Source organism: Gossypium hirsutum, chromosome A01 (assembly GCF_007990345.1).
Source record: "Gossypium hirsutum isolate 1008001.06 chromosome A01, Gossypium_hirsutum_v2.1, whole genome shotgun sequence".
NCBI classification, from domain to species: Eukaryota; Viridiplantae; Streptophyta; class Magnoliopsida; order Malvales; family Malvaceae; genus Gossypium; species Gossypium hirsutum.
Window position 1 is genome coordinate 104408584 of NC_053424.1, and position 16493 is coordinate 104425076.

The following is a 16493-nucleotide window of genomic DNA, read 5'->3' on the forward strand; positions in this document are numbered from 1 at the left end:
GTATCTCTTCAAGTTTAACTTTTTCTCTTGTTGGTAGGGTGGTTGTTGGAAGCTAGGAGGTGGTGGTCTCTGATTCCTTTTGGCCTTCTCATGAGAAATTGGGGTGGTTCCTCCAATCTGCATTGTAAGTGTTACTATAAGGATTATTACCCATGTAATGCAACTACTCGTTCTCCATGTAGTGGCCATAGGGTGGGTATTCTGAATTGCTTGATTCACCTCCACTTGCTTTGCACTGCATTACTGGGTGAACCTATGAAGAACCAAGAAAACCGTCAATTTTTCTATTCAAAAGTTCTATCTGATTAGAGAGCATGGTGACCGAATTGATGATAAAAATGTCGGTTGTTTTCTTTGGCTTTGTCCTCATGACTTGCCACTGATAATTATTAAGTGACATCTCTTCTATAAATTCATAAGCATCCTCAGGTGTCTTATTATTGATAGTTCCACCAGCAGTCGCGTCAATCATCTGTATAGTCGAAGGATTCAAGCCATTGTGAAACGTTTGAACCTGTAGCAAGAGTGGTAAGCCATGGTGAGGGCATCTTCTTAAAAGGTCCTTGTATCTCTCCCATGCATCGTAGAGTGTTTCTAAATCCATCCGCATAAAAGAAGAGATATCATTACGTAATTTAGACGTTTTAGCTGGTGGAAAATATTTTAATAAAAACATTTTCGGTCATTTGTTCCTAAGTAGTGATTGACCCTCGTGGTAACAAGTTCAACCACTGTTTAGCTTTGTTCCTCAATGAAAAGGGAAATAACCGAAGACGAATGGCATTATCAGAAACGCCATTGATTTTAAATGTATCGCAAAACTCCAGAAAATTCACCAAATGAGTGTTGGGATCTTGGTCCTGCAAACCATCAAACTGAACAAATTGCTGTATCATTTGAATTGTGTTAGGTTTCAGTCCAAAATTATTTGCAGCAACAGCAGGCCTAACTATGCTTGATTCAGTTCCTGTTAAAGAAGGTTTAGCATAATCATACATAGTACGTGGAGCAGGATTCTGATTAGCAGCAATCGCAGGAGGTAGCGGATTTTCCTAGTTTGCAGCCATCTCCTCGGTTGTGGTTGAAGTATCGTTCTCTTGCTCTTCCTCTGTGTATCTTAAGCTTCGCCTTATTTCTCTTCAGTTTCTGTGAACTGTGCGATCGATCTCACTATCGAAAAGTAATGGTCCTGACGGGTTTCTTCTAGTCATAAACTAGAAAAACCTGTCAGAAGAAAATAAAGTAAAAGTTAGAAAACTGAAATTAAACTAAAAATAGATTGCACTAAAAGTAAATATGGCTAAAGTAATAAAAATCGAATGTTCCTAATATCTTAGTTCCCCGACAACGGTACCAAAAAAAGTTGATACGTGATATTCGTGACAGGTTTTAAAAATTTATAATTAATCGCTCTTGAAACTAACTATTATCACAATGAAGGCAAGTGTACCTATCGAACAGTAGTATAGCTTTAGCAAGACCAGATTGTCGAACCCAAAGGAACCAAGAGTACTAGTAATTACTTTCTTTTTATTATCTAGCCTAAAAATTAAGGGATTTGTTTATCTAAACTAATTAATTAAACTAAGGGTGCATAGAGAGAAAATTGGGGAAAAGCTTTTGGGAAAACTCGATTGATTAAGACAATACCCAAGGAAAAATTGACCTAGACTTCACTTGTTATTTAACTCTGAATCAGACGACTTATTCATTTGACTTGATCCGTAAAAATCCATAAGTTATATTATTATCTCTCTCGGGACTAATAACGTCTAACCCTAGGTTAATTAATTGAAATCTCTTTCTAATTAACACCCAAGTGTTGTATTAGCTCGATCTATGGACTCCTTTATTAGGTTTCACCCTAATCTGAAAAAATCTTGTCACCCTATCTCTAGGCGTGCAATCAACTCCGCTTAATTACGACAAATTTATTCTTAGACAGGGACTTTTGTTCCTCTGAATAAGCACATTAATTTGAATCAATATCCTAGAATATTAAAAAAGAATTAAGAACACATAATTAAGAACAAGTCAAATATTTATCATACAATTTAGATAATAATATTAAGATCTATCTTAGGTTTCATTCCCTTAGGTATTTAGGGGGTTTAGTTCATAATTATGAAAGAAAACATCTCAAAAGAGTAAAGATAACAAAACATAAAGAAAACCCAAAACTCCAGAAGAAAATTAAAGGGAGATCTTCAGTCTTGACGAAGAATCTGGCTTCTGGGATGGATTAATCGGCTTTCTTTGAGTAATTCCTTGCCTCCTACTCCATGTCCCTCGTTCTAGTGCCTCTTCAGGTGCTTAAATAGGCTTTAGAATGCGTAAGAGCCCTCAAAAGTGGCCTTTTCCGAATAGGACTATACTTGGGCTCGACAGGGAGACGCCCGTGTGCGATTGCTTTAGACCATGGTCAAGGCTGTTAAATAGGCACGGGTGTGTGGTCTACCAGTGTAAGTCGTGCTTTGATTCTGCCAAAAGGACATGGCTGTGTGGACTACCCGTGTAAGGAAGTCTAGGCCGTGTTGATTTCTCATGTTGGTCCATTTTCTCTTTTTTCGGCCAGTTTCTTGCTCTTTTTATTCTCCTATGCTCACCTAAGTATAAAACATGAAATTAAAGGATTAGGAGCATTGAATTCATCAAATCTAAGGAGAAATCATCCATGAATGTGCTAAGCATGGGATAAAAAATGTATAAATTACGGTTTATCAAATACCCCCACACTTAAGCATTTGCTTGTCCTGAAGCAAAATCCTCAATTCATAATCAAAATAAACTCTTCTCAACTTATAATCCCTATCGATAATATCTCAAAGTAAACCATAAGTAGTCATACATTGAGAAAACAAAACATGTGTCACATACATCATGAACTCAGACCACAACTAGATGAGCTCAGATGTCACATATATCATGAACTCAGACCATAACTCAATGAGTTCAGATCACATTGTTCCTAGTGACATGTCACTTGTATTCTAAACTATTCCTAAGGTTCAAACGGGATTCTTTGATACCACATTTCCATTGAGCTTGCTCGTAGTGTCAATTTCAATACTCGTAGCACCAATCACATACTCATGGAATAATTAAGGCATCATTCATAATAAAAATGTAAGCATTTAAACACATGATACAATGTCACATTAATTATATATACTTACCATACATGCAATATCAAACATCTAAAGAATGGTATATGTTGCATTATTTGCAAATGAACTTACCTTGGCACAAAATGATAGAAACGAGCCTAATCCTCGTAAACTTTGTTTTTCCCTTGATCAAGACTCAAATCACGTTTTTCTTGATCTATAATGCCAAATTCAACTTGCTCAATACATACATTGCTTATATCGACCCATAACACATACTTTGGTAAAATTACCTTTTTACCCTAACTTTTCACTTATTTACACTTTAGTCCCTAGGCTCGTAAAATGAAATGCATGCATTTTTGTTGTTTCCCAAGCCTAGCCGATTCATATTCTAACTCATATCAGCCTATATTTCTCATTAAAACTCATTTCTACTATTAATTTTTACACCTTTTTCAAACAAGTCCTTTTTTAACCATATTCACTAGAAATTACTTAGTAAAAGATGTTTATCACACATCAAACATTTATATTCCTCCATCAAACATCAAAATACAACCATGTCATACATGGGTCAAATTTCATACATGAATCCTAGCTTAAAATAATGGTAGAAATGGATAGATCATGAATCAAAGACTTAAAAAATGCAAAGAACATTACAAACGAGACTTGTGAGCACTTACAATCAAGCTTGAAAGTTGAAGAAAAACCCTTGCTATGTCCTTAGAAATTTTGGTGCCCCCTTGAAAAAGATGGGCAAGATTTTCATTTCATTTTCCCTTTTAATTCTTTTATTAACCAAATGACAAAAATACCCTTTTAGCCTTTCTTTCAAATTTTATCCATGCATGCCTATTTTTGTCCAAAAATGTGGAAATTGGTCAAATTTCTATTTAAGGACCTCTAATTAATAATCCAATGCAGTTTCATGCTTGAAGCTTCTAGAACATAAGTTTTGCAACTTATTCAATTTAGTCCTTAAAGTTAAATTGGACACTTTAGGCATAGAATTTCTTCATGAAAATTTCAAACAAACATGCAATGATGTCATGGATCATAAAATAATCATAAAATAGTTATTTCTATTTCAGATTTGTGGTCTCGAAACCACTGTTCTGACTAGACCCTAATTCGAGATGTTACAGATATCACCGTAACATTGATACATGAAGTACATTGTGAATTTTCTCTAATTCAGACGGTAAGGCTAAACAGTAATGAAATGGCCCAATTCTCTCGATGATCTCATACAGCTCTATAAATCGTGGACTAAGCTTTCCTTTTCAAGCAAAATGAAGAATTTTTCTCCAAGGCAATATTTTTAAGAACACTCTATCGCCAACTTGGAATTCAATGTCTTTTCTTTTCAAATCCGTATATGATTTCTGACGGTCAGAAGTAGCTTTCAAACTAATACCAATTACTTTGACTTTTTTTTTACTTTTTGAATCAAATCAACATCGAATAGCTTTTTCTCACTCAATTCAGTCCAATATAATGGGGTTCTACATTTTTGACCATAGAAAGCCTCATACAACACCATTTTAATACTCCTTTGATAACTATTATTATAGGCAAACTCAACTAACATAAGAAATTTCTATCAACTACCTTCGAACTCTAAAATACAAAAACGAAGCATATTTTTGAGTACCTGAATCACTCGCATAGACTGACCATCGCTCTGTAGATGGAGTGCCGTACTAAAATGAAGTCGAGTACCCAAAGCTTCATGCAATTTACTCCAAAATTGAGAAGTAAACCGTGGATCTCTATCGAAGATAATAGACACTGGTACACCATGTAGTCTAACAATCTTAGAAACGTATAGTTTTGCCAACTTCTCAAGTGAATAATCCGTACATACAGGAATAAAATGTGTCGTTTTAGTTAAACAATTAACAATAACCCAAATCATCTTTCTTCCACAGAGACAACCTTGATACAAAATCCATTGTAACCCACTCCCATTTCCACTCTTGAATCATCACAGGCTGTAACAATCAAAATGTACTTGATGCTTGGTTTTGACTTGCTAACAGATGAAACATTTTGATACAAAATTTGAAATCTCTCGTTCCATACCTGGCCACCAATAAAATTCTTTCAAATCACCGTACATTTTATTACTACAGGGTGTATAAAAAATTTACTACTGTGAGCTTCCTGTAAAATCTTTTATATAATATCAGAATTCCTCGGAACACATTCTAGTTTGGAAATAAAAACTACCATCATAATTAACATGAAATTTTGAATCATGTGTTTTTTCAATATACTTCCGTTTAGCATTCAATTCGTAGTCACTTTTCTCAGCTTCACAAATTTGTTGCAGAAATGTCAGTCTAGCTTTTAATTCTGCTACAATGGAACCATCATCAATCTTTGTCAATCGAGTGTTCAAAGCTCTCAAAGCAAATAAGGACTTTCTACTTAAAGCATCAACAACAACTTTAACTTTTCCTAGATAATAATCGATGACCAAATCGTAATCTTTTAGCAGCTCCAACCATCTATGCTGTCTCAAATTTAATTCTTTTTGTGACATCAAATACTTCAAGCTTTTGTTATCTCTAAAGATATGACATTTTTCTATGTAATAAAGTAAACAGAATAGCTGCAAGCTCCAAATCATGAGTTAGATAGTTTTTCTCCTGCGGTTTAAATTGATGGGAAGCATAATATACTCCTTTGCCTTCTTGCATCAAAGCACAACCTAAACCATTTAGAGAAGCATCACTATAAATCACGAATTCTTTACCAGGCTTTGGCTGGATCAACACAGGGGCTTCAGTCAACAACTTTTTCAACTGCTCAAAACTTTGTTGATACTTTTTGGACCATTAAAACTTGACTTCTTTCTGAAGTTGCTTCATCATCGGTGTAGAAATCATCGAAAACCCTTTTATAAATCTCCGATAATATCCAGCTAGATCCAAGAGACTTTTTATTTCTGAAACATTTCTCGAAGGTTTCCAGTTTACTATAGTTGATATTTTACTCGAATCAACTCTAATACCATCTACCAGTGCAACATATCTCAAAAATCTAATTTTTCGGAGCCAGAACTCACACTTGCTAAATTTAGCAAAAAATTGTTTCTCCCGAAAAGTTTGCAAAATTATTCTCAAATGCTATGTTTGCTCAATTTCATTTTGAGCGTAGATTAAAGTATCATCAATGAATACAACTACAAATTTTTCTAAATATGGTCAGAATATTGTGTTTGTCATATCCATAAACACAATAGGCGCATTGGTTAAACCAAATGGCATAACTAAAAATTCATAATGTTCATACCTGGTTCTAAATGCAGTATTCAGCACATCAGAATCTTAAACCCGTAATTGATAATATCCAGAATAGAGATCCATATTTGGAAATATTGTCGCTGTGACGTCCCTTACTCGTGTCCGACGCCAGGACAAGATACGAGGCATTACCGGATTTAAACACAAGCAAACTTACAAAATCGTGCCATAAAATTTCATTCAAATTAAAATCATTCATACATATACAATTTGTCACTTATATGGGGCCTACGAGGCCCAAAACATACATCAGGAGTAGTTCGGGACTAAATCGAGAACTTTAGAAAACTTTTGGAAAACTTAAAAAATTTTCATGAAACAGGGTCACACACCCGTGTGGGTAGGCCGTGTGGTAACATACGCTCGTGTGGCTTAGGACACGACCATGTCCTCAACCCGTGTAACTCTCTGTTTATGATGTCATCAACACAATTAAGGTCACATGGCCAAGGCACACGCATGTGTGCTTAGCCCGTGTGGCGAATTAAATTCCAAAAATTAAGTGCAGACTTCACGCGGCTTGGGCATACGCCCATGTCCTAAGGTTGTGTCCTTCAGACGGCTGAGACACACGACTATGTCTCTGCCTATGTGTTTACTACTGGGCATTTTGTTTTGCCTAATAAGGGTGCAAGGGACACTCGACCGGAACATACACACTCATGGGGCAGATCGTGTGTCACACACGGCCTAGACACATGCCCGTGTGTCTACCTGTATGGACAACTTTGAGGCTATTTTCTAAGCTATTTGCAACCCTTAAACACTCACATACATAATCTCACTTCAAGACATGCAACAAAGCTTGTTTAGTCGCTCAAATTCTCACAATTATGATTAATCCATGACTTTGTAATGTCAACATATCACATGCTCAAACCATCATGCTTTCATATGGCATTCCACACCAATTTCATATTTAATCAACCTTAATAACCTACTTTCAAGTTACCCAAATATACCATAGCTATGGTCATACCTATTGGTCCCAATTCATTCATTAAGCATATATTCCATCTATCATAATTATTACCAACAAGCAACCATCAACCATATCACAAAGCATAAACAGATTACATGAATGCATAAATAATTAGGGTTACAACCCAAGAAGCAAATATAAGCCACATCTCATGGCCTTATACAAAATGAATCATAATACCATTATGAGCCAACTCATTTGGCTAATAAATATGACACATAATAAAATGACCAAGTCCCCTATACATGCCATACTCAAAATACTTAAACCATGTGTATACCCAAATGATTGAATCGATAATGTGATCTGTACTCCAAAGTCTTTTAATCCCCGAGCTAGCTTGGCAAAACTATAAAAGATGGAAAGGAAAGGGGTAAGCATTAAAGCTTAGTAAGTCCATATGTAAATAATATGCGATCTAAACAAGTATTTAACATGCAATTAACATAATGAACATAAATTTGTATTCCATCAATTCACTTACACTTACTCATCATATAAACAACCTAGTCATAAGATCTTCACATACCACAGCATTATTCATGAGTTCTGTATACATACCTGTATCAAATCATAACATAATCTCTTACTTTATCATTTTTGTAATATACATCAGTTTACTCTTTGAATTACCCGTTGAACGCTTGGAATACTGCCAGATACATAGAAAGCTCGCACATAAGTGCCAGATATGTAGCTAAAGCTACCTCATATCACATAATACATAAAGGATCATTCTCGAATTACTCACGAGTCTGCTCACACAAGCTGTTGGTCAGGACATAGCTACACGGGCTGCTTACACAAGCTGTTAGGTATCCGCAACACATGTCAGACTACCTAGCCACTAGTAGAACGTACAAGACCAGCACTCGAAACCACATAAACATATCTCATGAGCTCATAAATCATATAGTTCCTAGTGACATGTCACTTGTATCCTAAACTATTCCTAAGGTTCAAACGAGATTTTTTGATATTACATCTCTGTCAAGCTTACTTGTAATGTCGATCTCAGTGTCCATAATACCAACCACTTGCTCATAGGGAAATCAAGACATAACTCATAATAACATTAAAGAATATGAATTCACATAATACTAAAGCATCAAAAAGATAACATAATATCACATTATTTGTATATGAACTTACCTCGGTACAAAATGATGAAAACAAGTTTATTTTTTGTAAACCTTGTTTTTCCCCCGATTAAGACCCGAATCACGTTTTTCTTGATCTATAATGCCAAATTTAACTTATTTAATACATACATTGTTCGAATCGACTCAGAACACATACTTTGGTAAAATTGGTCTTTAGGCTCGTAAAATGAAATGCATGCTTTTTTTTTGTTACCCAAGCCTAGCCGAACTTATAACATGCTCCTAGCAGCCCACATTTCTCATTAAAACATACATCTTGCTACTTATTTTGCATTTTTTACAAATAGGTCCTTTTCATGCATTTCTATCAAAAATCATTTAGTAAATGATGTTAAACACACATCAAACTTTCATATTTCTCTATTAAACATCAATATACATGCATGTCATACATGGGTAAATTTTTGAACATGAACCCTAGCTCAAAATAATGGTAGAAATAGTTAGATCGGTTGATGACAACTTCAAAAATGTAAAGAACATTAAAAACGGGGCTAGGTGTACATACAATCAAGCTTGAAAAGTTGAAAAACCCTAGCTATGGAACCTTTAGAAATTTCACCTATGGCATGGAGAAGATGAGCTAATTTTTCTTGATTTTACCCTTTTTATTGTTTTATTCACCAAATGACAAATAGGCCCTTAAGGCCTTTCTTTCAAAATTTTCCTATTCATGCCCATTTTTGTCCAAAAGTTTAGCACTTGGTCAAATTACTATTTAAGGACCTCTAATTAATAATTCATAACAATTTTTCATGCTTAAAGCTTCTAGAACTCAAGTTTTTCTAATTATTCAATTTAGTCCCGAACTTCAAATTGGGCACTTTAGGCATAAAATTTCTCCATGAAAATTTCACACAAACACGTATTCATATCATAGATCATCAAATAATCATAAAATCACTATTTCGACTAGAACCTAATTTTGGATGTTACAACTTCAAATTTGTGGTCTCAAAATCACTATTTCGACTAGAACCTAATTCTGGATGTTACAAGTCTCCCCCTTTAGGGATTTTTGTCCTCGAAAATCTTACCGGTGAAAAGATTTGGGTATTGGTTTCTCATGGCCTCTTCAGGCTCCCATGTAACCTTTTCGAGCCTATGCCTTTCCCATAACACTTTCACAAGGGCAATACTTTTGTTTCTCAATTGTTTGACTTCCCGAGCCAAAATATTAACCGGTTCTTCACCATAAGTCATATATGGTCGAATCTCAACCTCTGTCGGTGAAATCAAATGTGAAGGATCAGATCAGTAGCGGCGCAACATAGACACATGGAACACATCAGGAATATTTTCCAATTTAGATGGTAAGGCTAAACGATAGGTAATTGGCCCTACTCTGTTGTTGATCTCATACGGTTCAATAAAACGTGGACTCAACTCGCCCTTTCTACGAAATCTCAAAACCTTTTTCCATGGAGACACTTTCAAAAATACCTTATCACTAACCTGAAACTCAATCTCTTTTCGTTTCAAATCTGCATAAGATTTCTGTCTATCCGAAGTAGCTTTCAAACAATCACGTTTTATCTTTACCTTTTCTTCAATTTTTCTGACTAAATCAACTTCGTGATTCTGATTCTCTCTAAGTTTGGTCCAATACATGGGAGTTTGGAACTTACGCCCATATAATGCCTCATATGGTGCCATTTTCAAACTTTTCTAGAAACTATTGTTGTAGGCAAATTCTACCAATGGTAAATACTTTTCCTAACTACCTTGAACTCTAATACACAACAGCGAAGCATGTCTTCAAATATTTGAGTTACTCTCTCTGACTTACAGTCGGTTTGTAGATGGAAAGCAGTACTAAAGTTTAACTTTGTACCCAAAGCCTCTTGTAACTTTTTCCAAAACTGCGAATTAAACCTCGAATATCTATACGATATAATCGACAAAGGTACTCTGTGCAATCTCACTATTTCAGAAATATACAACTTGGCTAACTTGTCAAGTGAATAGTCGGTACGTACCGGTATAAAGTGAGCCAATTTTGTCAATTGATCTAAAATAACCCATACGACATCTTTCTTTCTCTTTGTCAAAGGCAAACCCGTCACAAAATCTATAGTAATACGGTCCTATTTCCACTCAAGAATCATCACAGGATGAAGTAAACCCGAAAGTACTTAGTGTTAGGCCTTTACCTATTGAAAAATTAAACATTTCGATACAAAATTTGAGATATCTCTTTTCATACCATTCCACCAATACATTTTCTTCAAGTTATTGTAGATTTTTGTATTGCCCGGGTGAACTGTCAAACAACCACTGTGTGCCTCATTTAAAATTTTTCGAATCAACTTAGTGTCCTTCGGAACGTAAATCCTACCACGAAATCTCAAGCAACCATCGAAGTCACTCTGAAAATCCAGTTCACTACTAGATTCACAGTGAACTCTCTTAGCTTGCAACTCTTTATCAACTTTCTAAGCATCACAAATCTATTGAAGAAAAGTTGGTCTAGCTTGCAACTCGGCTAAAATGGAACCATCATCGGACAAAGTTAGCCATGTATTCATAGCCCTCAAGGCAAATAATGGCTTCCTACTCAGCATTGACAACCACACTCGCCTTACCTGGATAGTAATCAATCACAAGCTTATAATCCTTTAACAGTTCTAACCATCTCCATTGCCGTAAGTTCAAGTCCTTTTGGGTCATTAAGTACTTAATACTTTTGTGATCGGTATAGACATGGCATTTCTCACCAAATAAATAATGTCACCAAATCTCCAAAGCAAACACTATGATGGCCAACTCTAAGTCATGTGTCGGATAGTTCCTCTCGTGAGGCTTCAACTACCTTGAAGCGTAAGCTACAAATTTACCTTCTTGCATAAGTACACATCCCAAACCATTTAAGGAATCATCACTATAAATCACAAATTCTTTACCCGAATCAGGTTGTACGAAAACCGGTGCTTCTATCAATAACATCTTCAATTTCTCGAAGCTTTACTGACATTTTTCCGACCACTCAAACTTAACATCCATTTGAAGTAATCTTGTCATGGGAGTGGCAATCATAGATAATCCTTTTACAAACCATCGATAGTAACCTGCTAAGCCCAAAAAGCTTTTAACCTCGGATCCATTCCTTGGCAGTTTCCATTCGACAATAGCAAAAATCTTGCTAGGATCAACTAGAGTACCATCACCTGAAACAATATGGCCCAAGAATCCAACTTCTCGAAGCCAAAACTCTCTTTTACTGAACTTACCATAGAACTATTTGTCTCTTAAAATTTGTAAAAGAGTTTTCAAGTGCTCGACATGCTCTGCCCTATCTTTCAAATAAATCAGAATATCATTGATAATCACAACAACAAACTTGTATAAATATGGCTGAAATATTCTATTCATCAAATCCGTAAACACAACAGGAGCATTTGTTAACCCAAATAGCATAATAAGAAATTCATAATGGCCATACCTTGTTCTAAAAGTAGCTTTAGGCACATTCGACTCTTGAACTCGCAACTGGTAGTAGCCAGACCTCAAGTCTATTTTAGAAAACCACGATGCTCCTTCAATTACTCAAACAAGTCATCAATCCTTGGCAAAGGATACTTATTCTTGATCATTATCTTATTGAGTAGCTGGTAGTCTATACACAACCTCATATAACCGTTTTTCTTTTTCACGAATAATATCGGAGCACCCTACGTTGAAAAGCTCAGCCTCACAAAACCTTTTTCAGTCAATTTTTGCAACTGTGACTTCAATTCTTTCAACTCAGTCGGAGCCATCCTATACAGGGCAGTCGAAATAGGTGTCGTCCCTGGCATTACATCAATACCAAACTCTACTTCTCTAATTGGAGGTAAACTTGACAATTCTTCTAGAAATACATCCAAATATTCACATACAACTGGCGCTGATTCAATTCTCAATTCAGACTCTTTTGTATTCAACATATAAGCCAAATAAGCCTCACACCCTTTTCTCATACATTTTTGAGCAGACATCGGAGAAATCACGATTGGCAACCTGTCTGACTCATCTGATTCAACTTAGAGAATTTCACCATTTTCACATTTCAATTCAATAACTTTTTGTCTACAGTTTAAAATAGCGTCATGAAGTGTCAACCAATCTATACCCAATATAACATCAAATTCATCAAGTGGCAACAATATCAATTTAGCCATAAAACAATGACCTCTAATCATCAAGGTACATTTCTTGCATACCTTATCAACTAAAACATGCTTGCATAATGGGTTTGACACTTTAATCATAAATTCTGTAGACTCAACAGGCATAGTCATGCTAGATACCAATTTCATGCACATATACGAATGAGTAGAACAAGGGTCAATCAAGGCAGTAATAGTAGTATCATAAAGAGAAAAAGTACCAATGATCACATCGGGAAAAGAAGCGTTCTCACGTGCACGTATGGTATAGGCCCTGGCTGGAACTCTAGCTTCAGATCTCACCGTTGTATCCCTCGTTACACTTTTGCTACTAGCCCCATTACCGGCATTTCTGAAGGGTCTCCCCTTTATAGCCGTACTATTAGGCATTGTACTCTGAAATTTTTCTTTCTCGATCATCTCAGGGCAGTCTTGATATAGTGGTTTTGAGAATCACATCTGAAACAGGACCCGTTGTTCATCCTACATACACCAAGATGATATCTATCACAATGTTGGCACTCAGGTTTAAAAGGTCTAGCGTTACCCATACTAGCCACAGATGTAGCTTGAGATTTAAAACCCGAATTTTGCTTCCTGTAATTTTCGTGTGAATGCCTGACCGAAACATGAGAACGAGAATACATATCTCTAGATTTCTTATACTGAGAAGGGAATGAATTGCTCATCAGCCTCTTCCTTATATCTTTAGCCTCAGTCTCGGCTTTTCTCTTTTCCTTGGCCAGTTCCCCCACTTTACAAGCCCGATCAATGAGCACAACAAATTCCTTCAACTCAAGAGTACCCGTTAACACTCTAATACCCTCATTAAGTCTGCGTTCAAACCTTCTATACATTTTAGCCTCAGAGGATACACACTCCTGAGCATATTTGTTGAGCCGGACAAACTCTCTTTCGTACTTGGTGACTGACATGCGGCCTTGTTTCAATTTTAAAAATTCCTTGTGCTTCTGCTTAATGAATCACTCATTGACGTACTTCTTTTGAAATTTTTCTTGGAAGAATTCCCATGTGACCTTCTCTTGAGGTACCACAGATACTAGTATCTTCCACCAGTGATATACCGGTTCTCTCAACAAGGAAACAACACACTTCAAACATTCTTTGGGTGTGCATGATAGTTCATCAAATACTCTTATCGAATTTTCAAGCCAAAATACTGCTTTCTCAGCATCATCCTTAGCATTTGCCCTGAACGCTTCTGCCTCTTATTTACGAATCTTATCAATAGGGGTTCTATGAAATCTTATAAAGTCCATACCTTGTGGCACTAAGGGTACGGGTTGAGGATTTTGAGGGGGTGGAAGGGGTTGAGCATTTGGGTTCGTTTGAATGAACTCCGTATAGCAAGCATTCATCATACGGAGAAAGGCTTCCCTAGCCTCTTCTCCTCCCTGACTCACAGTTACAAGTCTACTCTCAACTGGCGCTGCCCCTTGAGTGAGAGCCGGCACATTGCTTTCTACGTCATCAACTTCAGCTCGATTGGGATCCATTACTATACAAAAACACAATTTAAAAGGTCAAAATTCGTCACACTATCATAATTCATGTATGACATGTAGAGTTAGACTCAAACACATGCTACGTAGTTTGAGAATCGATTAAACCGTAGCTCTAATACCACTAAATGTAACACCCCTTACTCGTGTCCGATGCCGAGACAGGATACACGGCATTACCGGACTTAAACACAAGCAAACGCACAAAATTGGGCCATAAAATTTTGTTTAAATTAAAATCATTCATACATATACAATTTGTCCCTTATATTGGCCTACGAGGCCCAAAACATACATCAGGAGTAGTTCGGGACTAAACTGAGAACTTTAGAAAACTTTGGGAAAACTTAGAATATCTTTATGAAACAGGGTCACATGCCCATCCAGATAGGCTATCTAGTAACACACGCCCGTCTGGCTTGGGGCACGCCCGTGTCCTCAGCCTGTGTAACTATCTGTTTATGACATCATCAACACAATTAAGGTCACACGGCCAAGCCATACGTCCAATTGCTTAGCCCGTGTGGCAAATTAAATTCTAAAAATTAAGTGCAGAATTCACATGGCCTGGGCACACGCCCATGTCCCAAGGCCGTGTCTTTCACATGGCTGAGATGCACTATAACAGCCTGATTTTGGGCCTAGTCGGAACAGTGGTTTTGGGACCACAAATCTGACTAGAAAAAAAATTATTTTTATTATATTTTCATGGCCTACAGCTTCACGGAATGATTTTGTGAAAATCTCGTTCAAAAATTTCGATGTTCGAGTACTCAAATTAGTAAAAAGGACTAAATCTTAAAAAGTACAAAACTTGAGTTCTAGAAGCTAGAGGTATTAAATAGCTATAGAATTTTTAGTACAAGTCCTTATGTGATAATTAACCCATTAATAAGTTAGTGGAAGATATTTGTTTGGTATTTTTGAAATTTGTTTGAACAAAAAGGACAAATTGGTAATTAAGTTAATAAAGGCATAATAAGACAAAAATTTAAAAGCTATCATCTTTTCTTCTTTCTTCTTCAACCGTTTATGAAGAAAATGGGCAGCCATGGATGAGCAAACATTTAACCAAGCTTTTGTGACTCATCTAGGTACGATTTTTGTCCCGTTTTTAATTATTTCTACATTTTTGGAGTCGTGGTAACTCAATTTAGCTATCTCGTACCTTCGTTTTCAAAAATGTTAGAGTTTGTAAATTTTTCCATTGAGGAATATATGTGTATTTTGATACTTGATGATGGAAAATGCATCCTTGTTGTTAAATAAACGACTTTTACTAAGTGATTTTTGGTGAAAACATTTGAAACGACCATTTTGTAAAAGTTGTAAAAATGGTATAAAAGTGTGTTTTGATGAGAATTGTATTTTGCTATAGTTATGAAAATGGTTCGTCTAGGCTTGAACTACAAAGAAATTGAGTGCGTTTCATTTTACGAGCCTAGGGGCAAAAGTGTAATTATGACAAAGTTTAGGGGCAAAAATGTAATTTTTTCAAAATATGATTTTTGGATCACATTGAATAATGTGACTAATAATTTGACTAAATGTTATATTTTAGGTCAAGAAAAACAAGATTCAGACTTAGAACGAGGGAAATCAAAGAATATGATGTTATGTCCAATTGCCGATTTTGTGTCAAGGTAAATTCGTGTGATTATAATAGTGCAATGTTATAATTGAGTATTAAATGCTTTATTGTTATGATTATATAAATTGTATGATTGATTATACAGATATTCTTGATGAAGATTCGACAAGTAAGTACATAAGCAAGTAATGTGATGTTGTAGCATATTTTAATGCTTTGATAATATGTGCATTTAAATGTTTTATTACTATCATGAAGGTATGAAATGTATGATGGAAGAATAAATGACATTATGATCAAGTGCGATGACATCGAGCTAGACAAGAAATCCCATTTGAATCTCAAAAATAGTATAGGATACACGAGATATTTCATGAGATAAGTGATATATGTAATGTGGGTTCGGGTGCTGACTATGTGATCAGGCCCGTGACTAACTCGCTGAGCGAGAATATCATGTTAATGCTTTGGGGTTCAGGTACTGACTTTGCGTATAAACCTGTAAGTAGCTCAATGAACGGGCATTACATGATAATGTTTTGGGGTCTGGGTGCTGACTTTGTGTACAGACCCGTGAGTAGCTCAAATTCGGGCATTACATAATATGTGGTAGCTTTAGCTACATACATTACGTGCTCTGAGTTGGTTCTAGCTATGTATAC

General features: G+C 35.9%; 1 non-coding gene across 1 annotated transcript; it reads left to right on the forward strand.

The window, feature by feature from the left end:
* Window positions 1–530: 530 nt before the first annotated feature.
* Window positions 531–637, forward strand: LOC121207739 (small nucleolar RNA R71). Its single transcript, XR_005902850.1, has one exon. It is a non-coding gene; the product is annotated as a small nucleolar RNA R71 (small nucleolar RNA).
* The last annotated feature ends 15856 nt before the right edge of the window (window positions 638–16493 follow it).